The 27,379-nt window shown below is 41.6% G+C and overlaps 1 long non-coding RNA gene across 3 annotated transcripts; it reads left to right on the top strand.

The window, feature by feature from the left end:
* Positions 1-2,353: 2,353 nt before the first annotated feature.
* Positions 2,354-25,904, top strand: LOC119509403. 3 transcript variants are annotated; one of them, XR_005211692.1, is made up of 3 exons: positions 2,354-2,449; positions 23,082-23,305; positions 25,814-25,904. It is a non-coding gene; the product is annotated as an uncharacterized LOC119509403 (long non-coding RNA). The 3 variants fall into 3 exon arrangements; XR_005211693.1 differs by lacking the exon at positions 2,354-2,449 and adding an exon at positions 2,521-2,765; XR_005211691.1 differs by lacking the exon at positions 2,354-2,449 and adding an exon at positions 20,224-20,912 and having other exon boundaries at positions 22,236-23,305.
* The last annotated feature ends 1,475 nt before the right edge of the window (positions 25,905-27,379 follow it).

Genomic DNA, 27,379 nt, shown 5'->3' with positions numbered 1-27,379 from the left:
AAAAAAAGCTTTATTGAGATATATTCACAGAGCATACAATCTATTCAAAGTATATAATCCATGGCTTACAGTATAATCAGAGTTGTGTATTCATCACCACAATCCAATTTTAGAACATTTTCATTACTCCAAAAAGAATAACCCGTATCCTTATTACTGACACTTAGCACTGGTGTGGTCCCTATGTTACAACTGATGAAAGAATATGAAAATATTACTGTTACCTATAGTCCATAGTTTGCATTAGGTGTATTTTTTCCTATATACCACCCTATTGTTAACACCTGGTAATAGTGGCATACATTTGTTCTAGTTCATGGAAGAACATTCTTATATTTGTAATATTAGCCCCAGTCATCATCCTCAACAAGGTTCTCTGTGTTATGCAGTCCCATGTTTTTTCCTCCAGCTTTCCTTCTAGTAACATAAATGACCCTAAACTTCCCCTTTCAACCACAATCGCACGCATAATTTATTGCTGTTAATTACACTCACAATAATGTGCTACCATCACCTCAATCCATCTCCAAACATTTACAATCAACCTAATTAAAAATTCTGCACAAAGTAAGCATCAGCTTCCCTTTCTCTACTGTCATTTCTATCTCCTGGTATCCTATATTCTAAATTTTAGCTCTGTGAGTTTACTTATTATAATTAGATATGTTAGTGAAACCAAACAATATTTGTCCTTTTGTGTCTGGCTTATTTCACTCAACATAATGTCATTTGTGAATAATGCTGCTATGAATATTGGTGTGCAAATGTCTGTTCGCAACCCTGCTTTCAATTCTGCGTACATACCTAGTAGCAGGATTGCCAGATCATGTAGCAATTCTATACTCACCTTCCTGAGGAATTGCCAAACTGTCTTCCACAGCAGCTGTACCACTTTACATTCCCACCAGCAGTGAATGAGAGTTCCTGTTTCTCCACATCCTCTCAGAAAGCTTGTAGTTTTCTGGTTTTGTTTTTTTTTTTAGAATAGTGGCCATTCCACTGGGTATGAAATGATGTCTCATTGTGGTCTTGATTTGCATTTCCTTAATAGCTAGTGATGTTGAGCATCTTTCCATGTGTTTTTAGCATTTGTATTTTCTCTTTGGAAAAATGTCTGTTCATGTCTACTGCCCATTTTTTAATTGGGCAAAAGACAATTTTTATTGTTGAGTTGTAGGATTCTTTATATATTCTGAATATTAAACCATTATTGCATATATGGTTTCTAAATATTTTCTCCCATTGAGTAGGCTGCCTTTTCGCTTTCTTGACAAAGTCCTTTGGAGCACAAGAGTATTCAGTTTTGAGATGGTCCCATTTATCTATTTTTTCTTTCATTTCTTGTGCTTTGGGTGTAAAGTCTAAAAAACTATTGCCTACCTGAAGATCTTGAACATACTTCCCTGCATGTTCTTCTAGGAGTTTTATGGTCCTGGCTCTTCTATTTAGGTCTTTGATCCATTTTGAGTTAATTTTTCTATAAGATGTGAGGTAGGGGTCCTCCTTCATTCTTTTGGATATATGGATATACAATTCTCCCAGCACCATTTGTTGAAGAGACTGTTCTGTCTCAGTTGAGAGGACTTGGCAGCCTTGTCAAAATCAATTGACCATAGATGTGAGGGTCTGTTTCTGAACTCTCAATTCAATGCCTTTGGCCAATGTCTGTTTGCAACCCTGCTTTCAATTCTGCATACATACCTAGTAGCAGGATTGCCAGATCATGTAGCAATTCTATACTCACCTTCTTTATGTCTTTATGCCAGTACCATGTGATCTGGTTTACTTTTAAGGTGACTCTAGCTTCAGTGTGGAACATGGATGGAATGGGTCGGAGTGAAAGCAGAGAGATGGCTTGGGCTATGATGGTAGCAGCAGAAAGTGAGGTGTGAGCTGATTTAGTATTTAGAGCCAATAGTAGTATTCTAGTCATATGTATGCATGGTTTCTGCTGGCAGCCATTGAAAGTGTTTGTTCTACAGTATAAGTCATCACTAAATTCTTAAGGTCATTCAACGTGTCAGAGCTGACAGAGTTTTGTCTGAACCACTTGTTAAAAGAGTCCGCATTTGTGTAACAGATCTGGACTGACTCAATTTAGATTATGAAGTAATGTTCATAAATGAAATAGGGATCTAAAATTTGTAGATATATTTATTTTTGGTTATCAAGAGTCTCTTTCATTTCAATAGGAAATGAAACCACACACGCACACAAAAACCAGCAAAAGTACTTAAGACAAGAACTGCTGTATCATAATGACTGTGTTCCCATAGCAATCTCACAAGATATGCAAAAAACTGGGGCCACTTTGCAGTCAGTACACGACTATGGATTGACAAAAAGCCAGTTGGTGGATGATGGGAGTCTGCCTGGTAGCAGCAAAGGCCTTCCAATAGGCAAAAGCCTTCACCAGGAGCAGGACGCTGAGAGCTGCCATGGAATTCAGGTATCTTGAAAGCATCCTGATGCACCAGTGTCAAAGATTTAAAAATACAGAATGAAGGAAACTGAGCACTTTGGAGTTAAACAACTTTGGATGGTGCCAAGTCCAAGATCAACCTCCAGACCAAATAAGCAGCCTAGGGAACAAGGTCACATTGGTAGAACTTGTCCTTGTCCCAGGTATCCCTCATCTTCTGCAAAATCAAGCTGTCTGCCCTATAAAATGCACAGAAGGTAGGATCAGCAATTCCATGTATTTGAACATGTCATGCTTCTTTGTCATGAGGCTCCTTTTTCCAGCACTGGGCTGGCAGAGCATGGTGAGTAGAGGGGTATGCAACTACAGAGTAGCAGCTTTGAAGCTGGGCTGCAGGGCAAGATTCACCAAGGGCAAAAGGCAGCATGACTGCAGAATGCTTGGGAGGAAAGGAAAGCCTGTAAATCAACCTGGTACGTCACAGTTAGGCTCAGGCTGGGTCAGTTCAAGCCAATAGGAGGCAGAAAAAAACCACAATAATTTTGGAAATACATCTTACAGACAGACAGAGAGCAACAAACCAGAAGACAATCTTTGCCCCAGCTTGGTGTGGGAGAGAACACTGGCAATTCCTGCATAGGCATAGCATGGTGAGGAGAGTGACTGGCCACGTTGGCATCTTCTTCTGGGAAGGCTAGACCCAGAAGCCATGGCTAGTCCTGGCTCTGCCGCCCACAAGCTGTAGCACCTTGGGTGTGTCCTATAAGCTCTATGAACCTCAGTTTTGCTCTTTCATCACCAAAGGCTACTTCTGAGTTCTTGTCCTATGAGTCATCTCTGCAGCATTTGACCCTGGTAACTACCCTGACCCTTCCTTCTTTCACTGACTTCTCCAGCTTCCTCTGCCCTTGCTCTCCTTCCACTCTGGCCACTCTTTCTCAGCCTATGCCATTAGTTTCTGCTCTAGTGCTCACCTCTTAAATTTGGTGTTTCTCAGTACTTACCCGTCTTCCATCTCACACTCTATGAGCAATCCTGTTAGCCTTCAAGTTCTGATGACCATGTTTTCCAAATCTCTATGCCCAGCATGAAATTTTCTCAGGGTCCTTGGACAACTATTTCCAACTGCCTACAAGATTGGGCAGTTTTACTTGGATATTCTTTGGTCAACTCAAATTCATTAATTCTAAGCTCAAGCTCGTATTCTCCTGCTCTTTCTCTTCCCCTAGAATCTATCAGTTAACACCATCACCATCTGCTCGTCTAAAAACCTGGGAGTTGTCCACTTTTCCTTCTTCTCCCTCCCATATGATCAAAGCATTCTTCAACCCATCTTGAACATGGTTCTCAAATACACCCCATCCACTCCAACACATAACCACCACTTTAGTTCTGCCCCTCCCGTTTTTGCCTGCCCCATTGCAACAGTGACAGAGCCTGTTTATTTTCTACCAGTATGCATTCTCTTTATTTTTCTTTTAGTATTGAACCCCCAGTTTTAACTGGACACAAAGCTGTCCAGGTAAGAGACTATGTTTCTTAAAGTCCCTTACAGCTAAGTAAGTCCTATGGGCACATGGCCACATGAGTAGGTTCCAGTCAGTAGGGTGCCAGCAGAGGTGATGCATTCAACTTCGAAGCATATTCTTTAGAAAAGAAATTGTTTACCTTCCTTCTTTCCCATTTTCCACAGGCTGGCATGTACCCCAAAGGATGCCAGTTATTATTATGTCCTGATGAGGTATTCACTGTAGACCTTCTCTCTTGGGTTCACTTGGATTTTGAAAACCCCCCAGTGTGTCCCAAGGAATGTAAGGATCATGCCCAGTTCCCCACAGTTTTGACCTGGCAGATGAGGCCAAAATCCTACAGCAGTGTTTCTCAAACTGAGCAAGCATCAGAATCACCTGGAGGGCTTGTTAAAACAGATTACTGGGCCCCACCCCCAGAGTTTCTGATTTGGTAGGTCTGAGATGGGGCCTCAGAATATGCATTTCTACCAAGCTCCCAGGTGATGTCATGCTGCTGGGCCAGGGACTGCACTTAGAAAACCACTGCCCTGGGAAAGCAACAAAATAGAAAGAATCCGGGTCCCTGAGTGGTCTCATGGAGCAGCACCACTTCTGTGGCCCTTGACCACTCGCTTTGAGACTGTTACATAAGAAAGAAAGAAATGATCTTGTTTGTGTCTTCTTTTGAATCTCTATTTACATAGGCTTCGCCTATACCCAAATAATACCCCTATTGCATCCTTCATGAGTCAACTTCCATTAACTTTTTAAACCACTGATTTGACATGTCATTCCTCTTTAAATTTTCAAGTGTTTCCTAATGCCTAGCACAGTTTAAATCAACCAGGGTGTCCGGACAAACAATGAGAACTGAACATCATGAGAAAAGGGCAGAATTTCATCTGGTAAGCTAGGAATGGACATCACCCTCTGTGTTCCTCAGGACACAGTGAGGGGTTTTTCATACTCTGAGTGCACCCAGGGAAGAAGGTATACAGTGAATATCTTATCAGGGCAGATAATAATGATGAGCATCCATCAGTTTCTATACCAGTCATATAATCCTCCAGTTGTCCTATGAGGGCTCTACTAGTATTATTTCCATTTTTTTTCTGATGAAGAGAGAGGAAGTCATACAGTTAAGTAAACTGCTCTGGTTTTAGACAAGGAAAGGTGCTGCTCAGAGGTCCTCCAAGGAAGGTCTCACAGCCCAGCTAGTCAGCAGGCTGCTTCCTTCTTCAGGTTCTGCACCAGCTTCAGAAAGCCACTTCATGCACGGTCATGCCCTTTCTAGGATAATCACATCTTGTGACTGAGGGAGGTGGTGGCATAAAGGCCTGGCCATTTTGGTCCAACACAGGACAGCTTGGACAGGCCACACTTACTCCAGAGTCTCTGTTGGGTTGCCTGAGACTTTGTTGGGTCTCCTTTCTCTACCATCCCTGCTTCCTCTCGCTTCCTCTCACAGGTGTTGATTCCTAATAAACCTCTTCCACCCCAGAGTTCATCTCAATGTCTGCTTCCAGAGAACCAAGGCTGTGACCCTGCACCATCTCTCACAGCTAGTAGGTGGTGAGTTGGACTACAAACTCAGGCAGTCCACCTCTTCATCACAATTCCATGGCAGGTTGCAGTATCTTTTTCACAGATAAAGTCCAAGTTCCTTAGTTCCTTAGGCCCTTTCTAATTTGATTCCAGTCTTCTTTGCTCACTGTCTTATTTCCCACCACTCCCTATTACAGACCCTAGTCCACAACCATACCAAGCATTTGCTCAAGTACTCCCTCCATCCACCCAAAAAGGTCTTTCCAGGTCTCGCTCAGACGTCATCTCCTCTGGGAAACCCTCCTGAGCCCCTGAAAGTACAGAACAGCACAGAGTAGTGAATGGAGCCTGGGAGTCCAGGTTCAGATTCCAGCTTAGTGACACTTACAGCTGTGTGACATGGAGAGAATTATGAAACTTCCCTAAACTTCCATTTCCTGAGCTGTAACACAGGGATAATAATAACGATCTCATTGCATTGTGAATTAAATAAAATCTATAAATTACCTAGCCTGGTGCTTCTCAAACTTCAATGTGCTTAGAGATCTCCTGAGAATCTTGTGAAAAGGTAGATTCCAAACAAGTGGGTCTGGGATGGGGTCTGAGATTCAGCATTACTAACGTGTGCCCGGGTGATGCAGATGCTGGTGGTCCATGGACACCCGTTGGGTAGAAAGGCCCAAGCCCAGCACCTGGTCCTTGGTGGACTCAATGACATTGACTTTCCCAACTCTCTTTATTACACCTTCCTCTTGGCTCCCATAGCATTTTATTCATACCATTTGCATAATGCTCATCACATCATACATAATTACTTGTGGTGTCTGTGTCTCTGCTAGACTGTGAGTTAAGTTGAGGACAGAAAACTGTATTATCTTCCAGTCAGTATCATCAGTGCCTAGCACAGGGCCAGGCATATGAAAAAGGATAGATAAATGTTTGATGAACTAAGCCTATAAAATGGAAATAAAAATACCAACTCTGCCTGCCTCAACAAGTTGTAATGAGCAAATGAGATAATTTGGGAGAGGAAGCATGGGAACATGTAATAGAAGGTATTATTATCCATCGGTTTTCCACTCTGCAGTTCAGATTCCTGCAGCTGAAGCATGTTTACTTGCGGCAGTTGCACAGACTCTGTTGATTATAAAAAAAAACTCAGATTCATCTTTAGTTTAAAAATAAACCAAATCCTCTCCTGGATAACAACTGTGGCACTCTTTGCCTGTGGTAAGAAAGCAATTATAATGAAAAGGGCCTGTCTTTCAATCAATGGTCATTCAATCAATCAGTCAGTCACAAAGCAGGAATTGAGTTCTCTTCAGGTGGCACTGGGCTTGCAAATGACATTTGCCTATCTTCACCTCTAAATGATCAAGTGATGTCCACCTTATCATCTCCCGCCTGTTTAAAGATATCCCAGAGAAGGGAGAAGGAAAGAGAAATTCCCAAAATATGGGACATAGCAAGGCAAAGAGTGTTCCACTCACCCTGCCTGACACCAGCCACACTCTCTGGATCCATGTGGGTACTGTAACATTTTTAGGGTAGGAGACAGATGGCCCCTTCAGCTGGGATAGGAACAATTTTTAATGAAAGGACTATTCACTGATTGGGGGCAGGGTTGAGATGACCCAACTTGGGTAAAGCTTCAGGAACCAGCAGTGGTGGAAAGTTGTCAGCACCAGTTGTCAGCACCCGAGGCCAAGAGTCAAGGGGAAGACATGATGTTTCTAGTGCCTGGTTAAAAGCTGGAGCCACGGAGAGGGGCTGCCCCATGGAGGCTGTGATTGTAAAGGACACAGTCACTTTGATCCAAGAGGGAGAACCACGGGGAGAGTGAAGGAATAAAGACCCTGCGCTCTCATGAACTCAGCCTCTAATTGCCTGCCAGCACCTTCCATTGGCTCAGCCCAATCAGAAGCCAGCCAGCGAGGGAGCCATGTGCACCCCACAGAGATCAACTTTCCAGGGACAGAGCAGGGCAGAGAAGGGTAGAAAATTAGTCAGGGTTGGGGGTAGAAGTTGGGGCACCCAGTCCACTCAGAGACCTGCTATGATCCTTCCTCAGTTGCCCTAACTCTGACAACATTGGTTGCCTCTATTTGTTACATAGGGCTGTCATAAAAAATTACCACAAACTTGGTGGCTTAAAACAACAGAAATTTATTTTCTCACAGTTCAGGGGACCGGAAGTCCCAAATCAAGGTGTCGGTAGGATTGGTTCCCTCTCAAGGCTCTGAGGGAGAATCTCTTCCACGCCTCTCTCTTAGCTTCTGGTGGCTGCTGGTGACCATGGCCTTGACTTGGCTTGGGGCTTCCTAACTTTGGTCTCTGCCTCTGTCTTCACATGGCCTTCCCCACTGCCTCTGTGTCTTCTTTTCTGTGCTTTATAAAGACACTCATCATTGGATTTAGGGTCCACCCTAATCCAGGATAATCTCATCTTGAGACCCCTACGTTAACAATATCTGCAAAAACCCTTATTCCAAGTAAAGCCACAGTCTGAAGTTCCAGGTGGACATATCTTTTGGGAGTCAAAATTTAATCCACTCTAGTCCCCAAATATCCTTCTTTCCACATTTCCTTGGTGCCTGTCTTCCTGGCCCTTTGAGTCTTCTCAAAACTGTTCATAATTGGAGTAAATCCTCCAGTTAAACAATGTAAACCAGTGTAATCCCAGACTACTCAGTTCCAACTAGAACCTGAAAAATTAAGACAGAGTCAACCATCAATTCTGCATTAGTCACTAGAGATAATATCTTGTATAGTCCACCAAAAGTACTGTCTAGTAGCCAGGGGTAAGGGATAAATCTACGAATCAAAAACTACTTTTCAATTAATTGTACAAAAACGTATGCAAACCATGTCAAAATAAAAGTAGCAATTCAATTAGGAACAGGCTGTTTTTCAAACACTTCCTCCATTGTTGTACATTCATATTAGATGTCCATAATTCACAGAGGCCACTGACTTTGTTTGAGCTGAAAGAGAGACTCTCCTCCCCAAAGAGGGACCCCTGCACAGTCAACAGGGCAGCAGACTGGTATTTGGCCTGAAAAAGGAACTGGAGAAAAGGAGCCAAATGTCAGAATAAAAGTTTTCTTTCTTAGCACATGTTCATCATTGCCTTCATCAAAGTGGGACTATAAGAAGTGCCAGACAAATGTATGATATAATTCTAGACCAACCCTCTGTAGTTTACAGTATGAGCAAGATGTACCAGTGCAAATATATGTGGACAGATAACAGAGATGTAATGTTGAACTGGTAAAAAAAAATACATATAAAGGAATTCACCTGCTACACACAAAAGGGATAATAGCAAGACTTCCCATAGTGCTCACACAATAATCCCATGGGGGTAAGTACTATTACTATCCCTTTTTGTGGAAAAGGCACAGAACGTCTAATCTTGCCATGCTCACGTCGTTGGTAGGTGGTAGAGCCAGGTTGTGCATCCAGGCCACTGGCTTAGAGCACCTGTTGATAACCATGACATTGTGCTGCCAGAGGTGTACTGTACTGCTAGCATGACATGGAGTGAGACAGACCCAACTTCAAATCCAAGTGCCATCATTTATTAATTGCGTGACCTTATAAAAACCACTTGATCCCTGAACCTCAGTTTCCTTATTTATAAAAGGATGGACAGTAACATCTACTTTGAACAATTGATTAAGGATTCAAGGAAATGTATGTAAGGGAACTAAAAGCACATGGCATACAGATGGTTCTCAGTAACTAGTAATGACTGTTAATAGATAATATTGATAACAATAAACTGCAAAGATGGGCATATTAAAGCTTTTGACTACCCTAACTAGGCTCCTGTAGGGATCTGTGTTCTGACCCTGTGGCACACCAGGCACCCAGCAAAAGAATGTCTGGGGCACTCAGCCTGGCTGGGCACTGCTCTGGCCTATCCCTCCTCGGTCGCTTGGCCTGGGCTGCTGTTCTTCAAGCTCCATCACTTGCCTGATGAGCTCCACCTTAAGGTAATGCCCTGCTGATTGGCCTCTGACAGTAGGACTCTTAGAATTGATCGGCTAGCGCTAAGGCCAGAAGTTACCTCTCTGCAGTGCTGAGGGAAATGGAGTAAAATGGGGCAGTGGGAAAGACCTGCCACGGGAAGACCTGGAACCCTGACTGTCTGGGTAGCTGAGCTAGAGATTACTGGAGGATTATTCATGGAAGCACCTGCTGGGAAGGGAGATGGATCAGCAGAGGAGGCTCTGGAGTCTAGCTGCCACCATATGCACCAGCACCCCCATCCCCTTCCTCTTGCAGCCCTCCTCCTCCCTGAAGGGGTGAGTTCTGTGACAGGTATGCGCACATCCAGTGAGAACAGGGATTTTGTAGACTTGGTAAGGAATCTATCCATTTGGTGTTTAGTTAATAATTTTGGTCTGGTTCTCACTGTGGTCTGGATGAGTCTGGTGGAAGTCTCGCCCACAGGGCCAGTTCCAGAGTCAAAAGGCACCAGGGCCAAGTCCAGCCCAGAGATATGACCAGGTTCTGTGAGCCAAAATTAGTGGGTTATAGTCAAATCTGAAAGGCAAGGCCAAGGTGAAGGTGGGGAGCCTAATGGGAGGGGGTGTGAGAAATGGGGTAGATGTGAGAGTAGTTTGAGAGCAGTTCAGAACCTGGCTCACAAATAGGGAGTAAACACTTCTGTTCCTTTTGGGGAGAGTGGGAAGGGATGGTGGAGGGGCTGGGCCATCTGATGGGATGGTCAAGGTGGCTTAAGTAAGTTTTGCAAAGCTAGAAACAGTCATCGCTGATGAAGACTCTATCCTTAGCATTCTTTGGTGAGTGGGCAAGATCCTGCCTGTTCCCTTAGCACGTGGTCCCAAGAGTGGTAGGAGGGGATGCATCATAAAACCAGAAACCTGGGACATCATTCCTGGAGCGCTCAGGTGACAACAAAGTTTGCATTTGAGGGCTCGTTTGGGGTTTTTATGTGTTTTCCTTTTGCTTTGCAAAAGATGAGACCAGGTAGGGATTTGAAGGGATCACATGGCTTTTTTGTGGTGGTGGGTAGCTAGTATAGGCGGTGGTGATGGTAAGGTGGTGGCACAAGACAGGTCTGAGGTCAAGGGATGAAATTCCTGTTGGTCTGGAGTAAAGTTCATGGTAAATTTTTTAAAGCACCATACAAAGCTATGTATTAAGAAAGTTCAAAGTGAATTGGCATTCACAAAAATATTAACTCTAGTTATAGCTGTGTAGTTTTATTTTCTATGTGGTTTCTTTCCTGTATTTTTCCTATTAACATATATTATTTTATTAGCTAAGAAAATTGTTCTCCTGAAAAGAAAAGGAGAACAAAGCTTAGAAGAAGATGAACCAAAAGATTAATGGTGGTTATTTGGGAATTATGGGCTCATGGATCTCTTCTAATTCTTAATTATATATAATTATGTGTTCTAGATGTTCTAAACTAAAATATATATATATATATATATATATATATATATTGCTTTTATAATTTAAAAAGTTGTTTTCATAAAGTCTATAATAGCAGAAGAAAATAAGGAAAAGTACATACTTTCCTAGTTCCAAACCTAAAAATGATCCTTGATTCCTCCCTTTCACTTTTACCTCCTGCATCCAATTTATCAGCAACCTCTGTTAACTCCATCTCCAAAACACTTTCTCTCCTCTTCCATCTCCAGGTTCCAGCCTATCACCTGGATTCCTGCAGAAACCCTCTAATTGATCCCGCTGGTTCTTTTCTCCACCCTATACAATCTCTTCTTCACATCATAGCCAGAGAGAACTTTTGAAACATAGTGTCCTGTCAGTCCCCTGTCTAGAACCTCAAATGGCTCCTCATTGCCCTTATAATAAAATCCAGCCAGAGCCCATCTCTCCAACCTTGTCTTCTACACCTTTCTCCCTTGCTCATTTCACTCCATCTGCATTGTCCTTCTTTCTGTTCTCAAATGTGCCAAGCTCTTGCACACCTTAGGAAGAGTTTGCATTTGCTGTAACCTCTGCCTTGGAGTCCTCATTCCACAGATTTTCAAATTCTGGTTCCTTCCTCTTATCAGTCTCAGCTTAAACATCATATCCTCCGAGAGACTTTTGTTGACTATCTTAATCTAAAGTAGCCTGCCTGTCCTCTCTAGCTCATCACCCTGCTTTTTATTTCATTTTTTTATAACAATTGATATTTTCTATCTACTTGCATCATGAAGTAAAGAGAAGCTATCTTGTCCTTCTTATTCACCCCCATATTCCTAGAACCCCAAACAGAACCCAACGCATAGGAGGTGCCAAGTGAATTAGAAGAATGAATTAGAAGTTAGTGAAAGGGGGACTAACGAAATTCCAAGTCTAGGAGCATCAAGGAAAAAGAAAGCAAGATTCCTCCCTCTGGCCAATTCTGAGAGAATTATGGAGAAGACTGGAGGTTTTAGGAGATTCGCAATTCCTGCAAACTGGCTCCAACCTACTCTTTTAGCCATCTGTTCCAATATTTCCAGACACTTTCTTAAAAGTCTTTCCCCAGAGTCTCCTGGACATCCTTACTCTTTCTTATCTAAAAATTCCTGCATTCCATCTGTTGTCAACCCTTTAATCACTTGATCTCTACACCAACTTCAGTAGAAAACTTATGTAACAACAACATAAGCCAGGGACTGGCTTTCCTCCTTCCAGCATTCCTGAAACACTCAGGGTTCCTATGCGAAAGCTTTGATTTTTACCTTGTGCCATCTTTCCCTACTGCTCCACATTGGAAAGGCTGACATAAAGGGAGAGAGGTTTTGGTTAAGTGTGCTGTGGGCATCTTCGAAAGACATGCACATTTTGGGTCTTAATCATGCCTGACTACTCTTCTAACTACCTGAGGTGAAAGTCCTATCTTTGGCAGTGTTACCTGAGGACTTTGCATTTAACAAGTACTTTTATGTCATATCTTTATAGAGATAAAATTTAAAATTTATTTGATTTTATAACATATATATACATGGGCCAGAATCCCCTAGATGATCCCCTAGGTTCTTCCCCTAGAGGCAGCCACTATTCCAGTTTGTAGAGGTGTTCATCTAATTCATGGGTTTAGGTGTTCAGTCTAATTCATGGGTTACTGGTTAAGAATCTTCAAGACTGCAAATATTTTCACCAGGCTTTCCCACATTTTCAGGTATCACAAAGATATAATGTAATGAATACAAGACGCAAAATCAGAGCAATGAAGTTCTAGTATTGAAGACTGTTTATCAGGTTTTAATTCAAATTCTTACCAGCCTGTGACCTGACTCTTAGAGGCCCCAGCTGGACTTGTGCTGTTTGATATAGTTGGAAGGATTTCTAGACAAGCAAGAAAATCTGGCTTCCAGGACAAGCCCTATACCTACGCAGACAAGGCCCCTGTGGTGATTCCAGAAATTAAAAGGTTCAGTGCCCCTAGAAGTACCCACAGCAGTTTCCCATGACTGGCACACCTCCCTCTCCTTTGTTCTAAGGCCGTCTGGTGTAACCTGGTGTCATACAAGAACATGGGCTAAGCAAGCCTGGAGTCAAACCCCAGTTCTGCCTCTTATAACAGTGTGACCCAGGATAGGTTGCTTCTCTTCCCTGAAGCTGTTTCCTCCAGTGGAAAACCAGACAATATCCACCCCATAGAGTTGTTGTGAGGATTAAATATCATGTGTGTGCATGGCTCTCACAAAGTCGATATTCTGTGATTTGTTAAATGACTTAGGGTCCATTAAAATCCAGATGACCCCCCCAGTGGAGCCTTTCATAACTGGCCCCATCTGACCCTGCATAGCCTTAGCATCTGCTGGTCTCAAAGGATGAGTCTCTCTTCCTGTTTGGTGTCAGACCCTCCTCAGGTGGCCTCCATTGCCTCCCTCATCCTGACTCCTCTACCATCCAGGTCCATTGCTAACTTTTTTCTCTCCTATGTCTTGAATCTCTCCTTTTCCGTTGGCTTTTCTCTCAGGCTTGCTCAAGTCTCTCATATTTGAAATAAACACAAAGTCTGTCAGTGAATCCTGTGTTATCTGTCACCTCCGACTGTTTCACCTTCTCTCTCTTTTTTAAAAAATTCAGTTTTATTGAGATATATTCACATACCATACAGTCATACATGGTGTACAATCAACTGTTCACAGTACCATCTTACAGTTGTGCATTCATCACCCCAATCTTTTTTTTTTAAAAAAAGCAGATTTATTGAGATATATTCACACTTTATACAATCCATCCAAAGAATACAGTCATTGGCTCACAATATAATCACAGACTTGGGCATTCATCACTACAATCAGTTTTAGAACATTTTCATTACTCCAAAAAGAAAAACCCCATACCCCTTCCCACCCCATTATTGTCCCTTAGCATTGATGTGGTATATTTGTTACAGTTGATGAAAGAATATTAAAATATTACTGTTAACTATAGTCCATGGTTTGCATTAGGTATTTTTTTCCCTTTATACCACTCTATTATTTTTTTTTCATTTTTATTGAGATTGTTCAGATACCATACAATTATCGAAAGATCCAAAGTGTACAATCACTTGCCCCTGGGTACCCTCATACAGCTGTGCATCCATCACACTTAATTTTTGTTCATTTTTAAGAAACTTTTCATTACTCCAGGACAAGAAATAAAGTGACAGATGAAAAAGAAAAAAAGAAAAGGAAACTCTAATCCTCCCCTATCCCTAACCAACTCCCCTCAATTGTTGACTCGTAGTATTGGTATAGTACAATTTGTTACTGTTCATTGAAAAATGTTGAAATACTACTAACTGTAGTATATAGTTTGTAAAAAGGTATGTAGTTCTTCCCTATATGCCCTCTGTTATTAACTTCTAATTGTATTGTCCATACATTGTTCTGGTTCATGGAAGCGATTTCTAGTATTTGTACAGTTGATTCATGGACATTGCCCACCATAGGATTCAGTTTTATACATTCCCATCTGTTGATCTCCAACTTTCCTTCTGGTGACATATATGACTCTTGAGCTTCCCCTTTCCACCTCATTCACACACCATTCCGCGCTGTTAGTTATTCTTACATCTTGCTACCAACAACCCTGTTCATTTCCAAACATTTAAGTTCATCCTAATTGAACATTCTGCTCATACTAAGCAACCACTCCCCATTCTTAAGCCTTGTCCTATATCTTGGTACCTTATATTTCATGTCTATGAGTTTACATATTATAATTAGTTCCTATCAGTGAGACCTTGCAATAATTGTCCTAATGTGTCTGGCTTATTTCACTCAGTATATTGCCCTCGAGGTTTTGTCATCAACCCATTTTTTTTAATATGGTTTTGTTCATTTACCATACATTCCATCCCAAGTAAATTAATCGCTGGTTTTCTGCACTGGTTATACATTTATGTATTTCACCACCTTCACCACTATCTATAGAAGACGCATCTACATTTCTTCCACAAGGCAGGAGGGAGAGTCAAAGAAGGTTAGAGAGGCAAAAGAAAGAGGAAAAAAAATGACAGCTAGGAAGCATGCAAAAGGAAAATAACCTTAAATCAAAGTAGAATAAAGAATCAGACAATAACCACCAATGTCAAGTGGCTAAACATGCATCCCCTATCCCCCACTCTTATCTGCATTCACCTTGGTATATCACCTTTGTTACATTAAGGAAGCCTAATACAATGATTCTATTAGTTACAGTCTCTAGTTTATGCTGATTGCATCCCTCCCCCAATGCTTCCCCATTTTTTAACACTTTGCAAGGTTGACATTTGCTTGTTCTCCCTCGTAAAAGAAACATATTTGGTACATTTTTATCGCCAAATTGTTGAATACTCTAGATTTCACCAAGTTACACAGTCCCAGTCATTATCTTTCCTCCTTTCTTGTGGTGTCTCACATGCTCCCCACCTTCCCTCTCTCAACGTATTCATAGTTACCTTTGTTCAGTTGTACTTATATTGTTGTGCTACCAGCTCCCAAATTGTGTTCCAACCACGCACTCCTGTCTTCTATCACCCTGTAGTGCTCCTTCAGTATTTCCTGTAGGACACGTGTCTTGTTCACAAAAGTCTCTCATTGTCTGTCTGTCAAGAAAATATTTTGAGCTCTCCCATCATTTTGAAGGACAGCTTTGCTGGATACAGGATTCTTGGTTGGCGGTTTTTCTCTTTCAGTATCTTAAATATATCACACCACTTCCTTCTTGCCTCCATGGTTTCTGCTGAGAGATCTGCACATAGTCTTATTAAGCTTCCTTTGTATATAGTGGATCACTTTTCTCTTGCTGCTTTCAGGATTCTCTCTTTGTCTTTGACATTTGATAATCTGATTATTAAGTGTCTTGGCGGTAGGCTATTCATATCTTTTCTGTTTTGGAGTACACTGCGCTTCTTGGATCTGTAATTTTATGTCTTTCATAAGAGATGGGAAATTTACATTAATTATTTCCTCTATTATTGCTTCTGCCCCCTTTTCCTTCTCTTCTCCTTCTGGGACACCAATGATACGTACATTATTGTACTTTGTTTCATCCTTGAGTTCCCGGAGACGTTGCTCATATTTTTTTCATTCTTTCTCCATCTGCTCCTTTGCGTGTAGGCTTTCAGGTGTTTTGTTCTCCAGTTCCTGAGTGTTTTCTTCTGCCTCTTGAGATCTGCTGTTGTATGTTTCCATTGTGTCTTTCATCTCTTGTGTTGTGCCTTTCATTTCCATAGATTCTACTAGTTGTTTTTTGAACTTTTGATTTCTGCCGTATACATGACCAGTGCTTCCTTTACAGCCTTTATCTCTTTTCAATATCTTCTCTAAACTTTTTGAATTGATTTAGCATTAGTTGTTTAAATTCCTGTATCTCAGTTGAAGTGTATGTTTGTTCCTTTGACTGGGCCATAACTTTGTTTTTCTTAGTGTAGGTTGTAATTTTCTGTTGTTCTAGGCATGGTTTTCCTTGGTTATCCAAATCAGGTTTTCCCAGACCAGAACAGGCTCAGGTCCCAGAGGGAAGAAATATTCAGTATCTGGTTTCCCTGTGGGTGTGTCTTAGAAAATTGCTCCACCCTTTGATGCCTCGGGTCACAATGCTTTCCTGCCCAGCAGGTGATGCCTGTTAGCCTATAATTCTTGACTGGTGTGAGGAGGTGTGGCCGTGTTCCCCCAGGCTCTGGGGTCTGGTTCTGAATGGAAAGTGCTCCACCTCTTTCCTCCTAGAGAAGACAGACCCCTCAGGTGGAGGTCATTAGCATTTCAATTGTCTCTCTCTCTCTCTGCTTGTGCTATCTCCACCCTTCCCAGAGTCACAGCCCCGGAAACTGAAAATGACTGGGGCTTTCTCCACTGAGCCAAAAAAGAAACAGATAGTCCCCTTCAGACCCAGTCCAAGGTGACCCTCTGGCTCTCTCAGGTCAGTCGTCACCCAAAGCCTCTGTCTGTTTTTTGGGGATGCGTACCTGTAGTGAGCAGTTCACACTCGCTACTTAAAACCTCAGTTGGAGCTCAACTGAGCTATATTCGCTTGCTGGGAGAGAACTTCTCTCTGGCACCATGAGGCTTTGCAGCTCGGGCTATGGGGGAGGGGGTTTCACGACTTGGTTCTGCAGGTTTTACTTACAGATTTTATGCTGTGTTCTCGGGCATTCCTCCCAATTCAGGTTGGTGTATGATGAGTGGATGGTCTCGTTTGTCCCCCCGCAGTTATTCTGGATTATTTACTAGTTGTTTCTGGTTTTTTGTAGTTGTTCCAGGGGGACTACTTAGCTTCCACTCCTCTCTATGCCGCCATCTTGCCCGAGTCCCACCCCAATCTATTTTTGAACATTTTCCTTATACCAGAAAGAATTAGAATCAAAATAAAAAACAAAAACAAACAAACAACAACAACAAAAAACCCCCACCCAGATCACCACCCCCCATCCCACCCTATTTTTCATTTAGGTATTGTCCCCATTTTTCTACTCATCTGTCCATACACTGGATAAAGGGAGTACGATCCATAGGGTTTTCACAATCACACTGTCACCCATTGTAAGCTACATTGTTATACAATTGTCTTTAAGAGTCAAGGCTACTGGGTTGGAGTTTGGTAGTTTCAGATATTTACTTCTGGCTATTCCAATATATTAAAACCTAAAAAGTGTTATCTATATAGTGCATAAGAATGTCCATCAGAGTGACCTCTCAACTCCATTTGAAATCTCTCAGCCACTGAAGCTGTATTTCATTTCATTTCACAACCCCCCTTTTGTTCAAGAAGATGTTCTCAATCCCATGATGCCAGGTCCAGATTCATCCCTGGGAGTCATACCCTGCGTTGCCAGGGAGATTTACACCCCTGGGAGTCAGGTCCCATGTAGGGGAGAGTCTTCTTACAAGCTTTTTAAAAACCCTATGAAAAATTTTAATAAACAAACTTAAGGAAGAGTCTGGGTGACTGGTCCAGACCTCTCAGCTGGGGCAGAACATCCAGGATCTACTTAGGGCACAGGTGAAGTGACCCTCTCTCCTGTTTAAAGAGCCAGCTTCCATGTGAGCAGTAAAGGGGGAAGCCTCTGGGTTTCTGCTGAGGTCTGGAGAAGGGTGGAAAGGACCCAACAATGCTGAAGGGAAGGGACCAAATTCTCCTCATTCTTCTCTACACTGAGAACCTGGGGAGACTCCAGCACAAATCCAGCTTTCCATCAGAAGAATCATTTACACCATTTTAATTGAGTTTAAACTTGACCTGGGAAGGAAGGAAGGCCTGGGGCTTCCTCTTCCCCCTGAGTAGAGGACTGCACTTTACAGAAGCCCAAGTTCATACCCTCAGTCTCTCCTTTGGAAAGCCAGTGTCCAAAGAGGGATGAGCAAGCGCTCATACTCTATCATATGCCAGATCTCCAGACCCTCGAAACTGGGGGGCTGGAGGAGGTACAAGGAAATCAGAACAGGGCCTCCACCTTTACTTCCTATCCCAAATTGAAGGGGAAGGGGCTCAGGAATGTATGCCTTGATTCCAAGGGTGGACATTTGGTCTTCCTCTTCTTTCCAGCCAGATTGTATCACTGAGAGCTGTAATCATTCCTGTGGAGCCAGTGGTTGTTCACCCCTATGATCCATCATTCACCAGTGGAGGATGCAGAAAGATGGAGAAAATGAGAGGTGTCTACTGAAAGTGGAGACTGTTGGGCAAAGAGTGCACCCTGAGTCCCTTGCCAGTATTGGTCTAGGGGTTTTCCCTGCCTATTTTAGAGTACTTGTTCCCAGTCACTTGGATCTGAAATGACTGTGGTCTACGTTAGCCTCTCAGGATGGAGAAGCTCAGCAGGCTTTATGAAAGAATGATCCTTAGTCAGTCTCCACTTCCTCATCTCTCATCCACTCCTCAATCCACAGCTTCCTACTCTTGAGACTACTATCATCAGGGTTACCAATGACTCCTTTTGTGCAGAATCCAATGGACAACCCTCAGTCCTTATTTCCTGGATCTTTCTTGGGCACCCTTGGGAATTGGAACCCCTCCTCCTTGAAACTGTTTCCTTGGCTCCTGCAACTCTCTTCTATTCTGCTTCTCCTTCTCTGATATCAAGACTTTTTTGTTCCTCTTTGTGGGTTCTTCCACTGCCCAGCCCTTAAAGATTGCTGCCCAGGAGTTTTTCCTTGGACCATTGTCCTTCCCTGTCTTCCCTGAGCAACACTGTCCAGTCTCAGGTTTTAAACTAACCTCTCTGTTCTGGTTTGCCAATGCTGCCAGAATGCAAAACACCAGAGATGGATCGGCTTTTATAAAAGGGGGTTTATTTGGTTACACAGTTACAGTCTTAAGGCCGTAAAGTGTCCAAGGTAACACATCAGCAATCGAGTACCCTCACTGGAGGATGGCCAGTGGTGTCCAGAGAACCTCTGGTAGCTGAGAAGGCACGTGGCTGGTGTCTGCTCCAAAGTTCTGGTTTCAAAATGGCTTTCTCCCAGGATGTTCCTCTCTAGGCTGCAGATCCTCAAAAACGTCACTCTTAGTTGCTCTTGGGGTGTTTGTCCTCTCTTAACTTCTCCGGAGCAAGAGTCTCCTTTGAACAGCCATCTTCAACATGTGTGTGTAAGCTGAGGCTCCTCTCTCAGTTCCAGTGCGTTCTTCAAAGTGTCCCTCTTGGCTGTAGCAAGGTTGCTCCTTCTGTCTGAGCTTATATAGTGCTCCAGGAATTTAATTCAGACCCACCTTGAATGGGTGGGGTAACACCTCCATGGAAATTATCCAATCAGAGTCATCACCCACAGTTGGGTGGGGCATATTTCCATGAAAACACTCAAAGAATTACAATCTAATTAACACTGATAGGTCTGCCCACACAAGATTACATCAAAGATAATGGCATTTGGGGGGACATAATACAGTCAAACTGGCACACTCTCTATGTGAACAACCTACAAGTCTTTATGTCCAATGCTGACATCCCCCATGAATAGCTGACTGTATACTGTATAACTGAATGCTGAATATGTCTATTTGAAAATCCCATAGCCAACTGAAAATCAACATAAAAAAAAAAAAAAACCTCATTATTTTCACTCCTGTTTAATTCTTGCTAACTCCCAGATTCTGTAGGACAAACCCTGGGTTATTCCCCTCTATTCTTTAATTAGCTTATAGCACTGCCATCCATTCAGACATCCATACCAAACCTGGGTGGCCTCTTAGACTCCTCCGTCTCCCTTATCTTTCCTCCTAATATTTTGTCTCCAAATACTAAATCCTGCTGATTTTTGCTTCCTATATTTTGCTTCTCCATTATAGTAGTTCAGAACTCACCACCTCTCTTCTGAACTGTAACCTCCTAATAGCTTCTGGACTAACTCCTTCTTAAAATCATATTCCACCCTAGAACTAAAGTGAAAAATCTAAAATCTAAATTTGTCCTTTCATTCTCCTGCTGCAGCCACCAACTTACACTTGTCATTTGAAAACTCACCTTGCGAACTCTCTTCTCTGTGCCTTTGATTATGCTGGGAATGCCCTGCCCACTTCCCTTAGCTTGTAAATTCTTATTCATCATTTAAGACAGAATTCAGATGTTATCACTTTCACAAGCCCACAGGGTGAGTTGTGACTCCCTGTCAGAGCACCTTTTGACTAACTGGCCTGGGGAATAGCTAGGAAGACTAGCAGTCTCCCAAGACATTCCCTTGATGAATTGACCAGTTCAGGGTCCCGTACTCAACCTGAAAGATTCAGAAACCTAATTTCATCAGCATATTGAGAACAGAGCCATCTCTTAGTGACAGAAAATGTATAACTTCTTGAAAAATGTATAAAATAAGAATAGCAACAGATTAATTACGATAAGAACTTTAACTGTCCTAAGAACTGTAATACTGGAGTTTATGAGACCAGTGCATTCTTTCCTTGCAGGCAGACTTACCCATGGAGATGAATGAGAATCAGAACACTGGAAGTTAAATAAATCCAACAACTAATGGAATCAGGCTCAAAAAGTTTGTTGCCTTTATCTCCACATCAGGAATGGGTTTGACAATGGGACCAATATATTAGAAGTTTGTTGACCAGTGTTCCCTATTCCCTGGCTAAAGCCTGGATGGTCACTGCCAATGTTAGCCTCTGTAATTATGTTTTTAACTTCCATAGCTGACCAAACTTCCCTCCACCACCAGATCTGGATGCTACTTTCTCTCATTAATCCTTTAATGCAGTTACTGAAAAGACCTGTTAGCAAAGGTCATCTTTTCAGCCTCTGCTTTAATCTTTTAAGTATGGATTTCATCGTTTAAGAGTTCAGCTTTATTGCCAGGTTCTTGATGGAGGCCTCTCTATAGCAGCCAAATAGGAACTAAAAATGTTAGCATTTATCTGTCGTTATCAGAAGCATGGGGCAGGGTGAAGGAGTTGGGGGTGGGGCAAGAGTTCGTAGGAGGTGGGGGGGGGTGGTAGTGGTTGAGCGATTGGGAGGGTTAGGGAATCAGGGGAGAAGTTTAAGGAGTGATTCCCCTCCTCCTTAAACAATGTTTTAAGGTTAGAGGTTGTCATGCCAGTTGTAAAACTGTGGTGAAAAGACTATAGAGGAAGTGATATAAACCACAGTAGTCAGACCTTGAGACCTACAGAGAAGGAAATCAAAGGATGGTACTTTGTGTTTTCACATCTCTAGCCCCACCCTCCAACCTTCAACCTAGGACAAAGGTTCTCAAAGTACAGCCAGTCCCTGGACCAACATACTCAGCATCACCCGGGAACTCGTTAGAAAAACATATGCCTTATCCTCAGAGCTTGGTTCCCCTCTCTCCTCATGTACTCTAAATTTCTCCCCTTCCCTCCCAGACTGCCCTCTGGTACTCAGATTTTACTCTTCGTTATGTCAAGCCATTTAGTTTTTCTTTACCTAACTCCTAACTTATTCTGCCATCCCTTCAGGACTACTTTTTTGACAACCAAAATGACCTGTGAAAGTGCTTTGCTAAGTACAGTTGTTTAGCTAAAGACAGTTCTTTCACCTAAGAGGAATTCTGTTGGCTGCTTTCTTTAAAACAAAAACAAAATGAGGTTATGTATTGATGGGTTGATGAAAATATTGTGACCAGAGGCTCACAGGAACTCAACACTGTATTTCCCCTAGGAGCAATGGCTCAGTGGTTGCTAATTTAGTCTTAATGGTGACTTTATAGATCATAACTCCCACAAATAATGAGACACAACTGTATACATGAAATTATTTTGGGTAGCTTATGCCCACTTGTTAATGGAAGTCAGAGGATTTCTGAGGACTTTTCCTTTCTAATAGATTTTCTGGTTATAATTTGAAGGTAGTGCCTATAGCAGTTATGGACAGATCAGATGTGGGTGTGAGAGAAAAGGTGAGAAGCTGGAAGTCGGAGTGGCCATTGGCCAAGAAGCAGAAGACTGTGAAAGGAGCAGGTTGGAGGTGGACAGCTCTCAGGAGCTCAGTGTTGAGTAAGGTGAGTTTGAGATGCCTGCTGGGCATCCAGCCAGTGAGGTCAAGGAGGCAGTTTTCTCTGTGGTCTGTGAGAGTCTCGCTGAAGGTGTAAAGACTGGATGAAGTCATCAAAGAAGTAAGTATTGTTAGCAAAGAGAAGGAAAGTTCCGAGGACTGAGCCCTGGGTACCCCAACAATTAGAGTCGGAAACTGAGAAGGATCCCTCAAAAGTGACTGAAAATCCAGAGACGAAAGGAAATTTGTGGTTGCCAGGGGCTGGGGGCAGGGGAAATCAGGAGTGACTGCTACTGAGTAAGGGTTTCTTTTTGAGGTGATGAGAAAGTTCTGGAACTAGATGGCAGTGATGGCTGTACAATATTGTGAATGTATTCAATGCCACTGAATTGTACGCTCCAAAATGGCCAAAATGGTCAATTTTGTGTTATGTATATTTTATCACAATAAAAATTGTAAAAGTTAAAAAAAAGAAAGAAAAAGTGACTGAGGACAGCCTGAGAGTAGGAGAGCCAGGGGAGTGTGGCCCGGACATGCACCCGTAGTCCAAAGCACCAGTGCTTCCTTCCTGGGTATGGCAGCTGCCTCCTAACTTGCCATCTGCTTATACTTCTCTCTCTTCCCTCCACCAGGTCAATTCTCAACGTATCAGCCTATGATGACTGCTTTCTTAACTATATGTTTTTTCTACCCTCTGCAGGGTGATGAAGGTTTGGAGAGGTTCCAACTGTGCCCCTGAATCCTGAGAGGAAAGGAACCAGCCTCTAAGGAGGTGATGGAAGGAAAGTGCAGAACTGGAGTCCAACCAACGCTGCTTCAACAGAGAAAAGTGCACCCGCTTTCTGTGGGTCGCCAGTGGAGAGGTGGAAAGAATCAGACACCCAGGGGTCAAGGGACCCTGTGACCACAGACCTAGCTAAAAAGGTAAACCAAACATTTCTTGGGATGACATAATTGTTTTCTAAGTGGATATGTACCTTTTAATTCTGGGAAGATTTAAATTTAAGTAGAGATATTCTAAAGGAAATCAAACCTCGCGGTATTAATTTTCTTTGTATTGAGGAATCTATATATTTTGGTATTTTAAATGCTTCTGATGTTGGGTATTTTAAGTACTTTTAATATTTAATAGTATTTAATACTTTTAATGTTTAATGAAGTATCTAAAATTAACTTTGTAGTACTGATTTAAAATGTATAACTAATTTAGATTTTTTATTTTAAGTTAAAATCTTAAAATGTTTGTACACTGTATTGGAACTTCTAAGAGACAGTACAATTCACCATATGTATTTGTTTATTACTTTTATGAGAATTACTTAAGAATTTGAGAGGGTTTGTTAATCAGAAAATTATGTTTGCAAAAGGAATCAAATTATTAAATAAATAAATGTTGTTTAAAATGTTTAAAGGAGTCTAATTAACCAGGTGGATCAGACAGTAATTCGCTAGACATATAAATAGAATAATAAAATGGATATGTTGAATGTAAAAGATTAAGAACAAGATTTTGAATTGGAAAGTAATGAATATTAATTTTTAAAAGCAAAGTAACTTCTAAATAATCTTTTCAGGGTGAAAAGTAATAATGCTATTTTTAGCCTTTCCTTTTTCTTTTTTTATGCTACCGTAGAGAAGTTCCCAGGGAAATATCCTAGTCTGTAAGTGTGTATTCCTCATAAAAGTGAATAGCCAAGAAAAAAGCACTGGAGGTTCTGTGAGTAGGCAGCCAGTGAGCAGACTTGTTTCTCCGGTTGCCTAGAGGCCTTCAACTGAGCAGCCTTGTACCACCTTCAACTTTACACTTCAAAAGCTTAACTCCTTTCTTCCTTATCTCCACCTCCCACCTCTTGGTCTCAGCCAAAAGGCCTCCCTTCAGAAATAATGGGTTTATTGCACCATAACAACCCCAGTTCAACAGGCTGGAAACTTTGCACTTGTTTTTTCACTCCTCTGCTTCTTCCCCCCACTAATGTGAATCCATCATCTAGTCCTGATGAGTCTTTCTCTGCAAGATCCACTTTCTTTCCCATATCCTCAAGCAACACTGTAGTCTATGACCAAGTTGCCTCAATCTGGGATTACTATAATAGCCTTCAGTCAATCTCCCCTACTGCAATTATCCTACAAATAGTTGCTAGAAGAGTCATCAAAACTTCTCATCTCTAATATTTTTTATGCGTGAGCTTTCACTGACTCCTTAATGTTTGTCAAATACAGTCCAAACTCGCCTTTGACATCCAGTTTTTCACCAACTAGGAGTACTCCTAATCTTAGCATCCTCATCTTTCGTTATTTCCTTATTGGGCCTCTCTATCTTGTCAAGCTCATTTGTGGTCATGTTCCCCACTTGGCACTGTGCCTGTCTACACATCTTTGTATGGCCCATTTCCTTTGTCTGGAAGACACTGAACCCTCTTGTAAATGAATCTTGTTTCTTCCTCTCTTTCTGAAACCTGTTAAACATCACCTCTTCCTAGGAAGTGTTTTGTAATAGATCTCATTTGACTATATACAATTCACAGTCTCCTCAGCATCTGTACTCATTTCCATAATTAATTTCCATGTATTAAATATTACTCTGTAGCAATATGTTCAGTTTTGCATGTCTGCTGTTTCCTTAAAGAGACTATAAATTCTTTAGGGAGGGAATTTTACCAGCCCTGTTACCAACAGGTTGTAAAGAGGACCAAATGAGATAGTTTATGTGGAAGTGCTTTGTAAACTATGAAGTGTTATTCAGCTATAGTGCTGATGTCACCATGATGTGGCTGAAAAAGCAGAGGATTTGGACCTGGAAGTTTGACTTGATAGACTTGAGTTCACTTACTAGCTCAAGTTCTTCCCAGTTGTGTTTTAAGCAAAACTTAACCTCTCCTGAGTTCCAGTAATCTCACCAATAACATGGCCATAAGATGCCTTACAGAGTACAGGAGGGTTATGAAGATTAGATAAATTAACATCGATAAAAGCTTTTTGCAAGCTGTAAAACACCATACAAATGTATATTTCTCAGTAATGATGAGGTAAGCACTTGAGCAATAAATGTTGACTTAGCAAGCAATACTAATGACTCAGTGTCACAATGACTTAGTGACACAAAAAGATTATAAGATGACACATACAAACCATTATTGCATAAGCAGCCTCACTCCATAGATGGATATCATAACAGATGCAAGTAGCTCTAGTGAGTCAAATATACTAAATGTCTCTGACTTACAAAAGAAGAAAATAGGACTCAAGATGGATTCTAAGGGAATCAAAACCATCACATAAAAACAGTATCTGAGAGTAATTCACAATGTTTATTCAATTATGACGGGCTGTTTGATAGTTATGGCATTAGTCCAAATTCTCTCAAGCTTCGGGCCCTGTATTTGAAATGCATTCAATATTTGCTCATTCAACATGTTTGCTTTTTTTTTTTAGCAAATGTTAATTGTACAGCAACTGCCGTGGCAAGCAGTGAAGACAGCTCAAGTTCCTGTTCTCAGAGACCTTACAGTCAAGTAGAGAGAGAGAATGTTTAAATAAACAAATTATTTACAATTATAAAAAGTGCTTTGAAGAAAGTAACTGTGTGGGGGGCTGGAGGGGCACGATAGATGGCACATTCAGAGACAACATGAGTGAGGAGGTGACATTTAAGCTGAGGATGGAGGATAAAATGGAGAGCCATAAAAAGAGACCAGGGAAGAGCATGCCAGACTGAGAGAAGTGAGTGCAAAGGCCCGGAGGCAGGGAAGAGTTGGCTGCCTGAGAGACCTGGGTGACTGGAGCCTAGTGATTCAGGAGAAGGCTGAGGCCGGATGGTGCAAACGCTGGTGGGCCTTGGTAAGCAGTTTGGATTTTATTCTATGTCCAATGGAGAGCCACTAAAGAGTCTTACATATTATTGAAATTAAAATTGTGCTATTTAAAAAATCATATTTAGTATTATAATAAGGTAATATCTTGGATCACTTCACAAGGTTTAGCACGATTTGGTTCAAAATATAAGTTTAAAAGGCAAGGGACCAGGAATTTTGAAATTTGGGCTTCTGCCATATGGGTGGGGTGCACCGAATAGGGGCTGCCATCCGTTCTACCTGCTGTTATTGTTGCCTGTCTAGTGAAATCAGGATTCTTAAGATTCCAAAGGTGAGCTATCTCATCAGTTGTCAAGATGGCACACAGGCCACCTTCAGGTATCCTTTAAAACAGGAAGGAGAAAGAGAAAAAGCTTTGCTCACAAAAATGATATGTTACCATTACTTGTATATACATCAAGTATCTCTGGGGTGCAAAAGAAACTGATAACATTGTCACACTTATGCTGAAAAGATCTGGGTAGGTGGGATACAGGGTGGGAGAAAATTCTTCCTGTATACCTTTTTGTACATTTAAACTATGTGAATATATTATCTATTCAAAAAACAAATTACAATGTGAAAGTTTTTCAATAGTGATCCTTATCTGAAAGGAAATAGATGTTCCAGAATTACTGGGGAGAAGAAAAATGCATGTGTCTAACTTTAATTTTAAATTAATTAATATTAAATTAAGTTTAAAATTCAATTCTTCAGTCATACTAGCCACATTTCAAGTGACTCAGTAACCATTAGCCACATCTGACTAATGGCTACTCTGTTAGACAGCACAAGTAGAGACCATTTCCATCATCTCAGAAAGTTCTATTGGATAGATATCCTGCTATATAGACTATGCAAAATACCACCAGGGTATGAACCAGCTCTTAAAACTTAGCAGATTGTTACATTGAGACTCAGGAGTAAATTCAGATATATTCCATTGCTAATTTTCTCCGGATGACTCACTACAACAGTACTTTGAGGTACAATCAAAACTCCCAGCACTAGCAGGGTGGGTGTTTACACACAAAAATAATTCTGTCACTACAACAAATCATTTATAGTAGTATAGACACTGGCAGTTATAACCTGTGTTAAAGTTAAAGAATTATTCTTCTAAATATAAACTTAAATTAAGTAAAAC

This window comes from Choloepus didactylus, chromosome 14, assembly GCF_015220235.1.
Source record: "Choloepus didactylus isolate mChoDid1 chromosome 14, mChoDid1.pri, whole genome shotgun sequence".
Classification (NCBI taxonomy): domain Eukaryota; kingdom Metazoa; phylum Chordata; class Mammalia; order Pilosa; family Megalonychidae; genus Choloepus; species Choloepus didactylus.
Note: the sequence above shows the minus strand (reverse complement) of the source record. Positions and strands in the feature narration are given on the sequence as shown.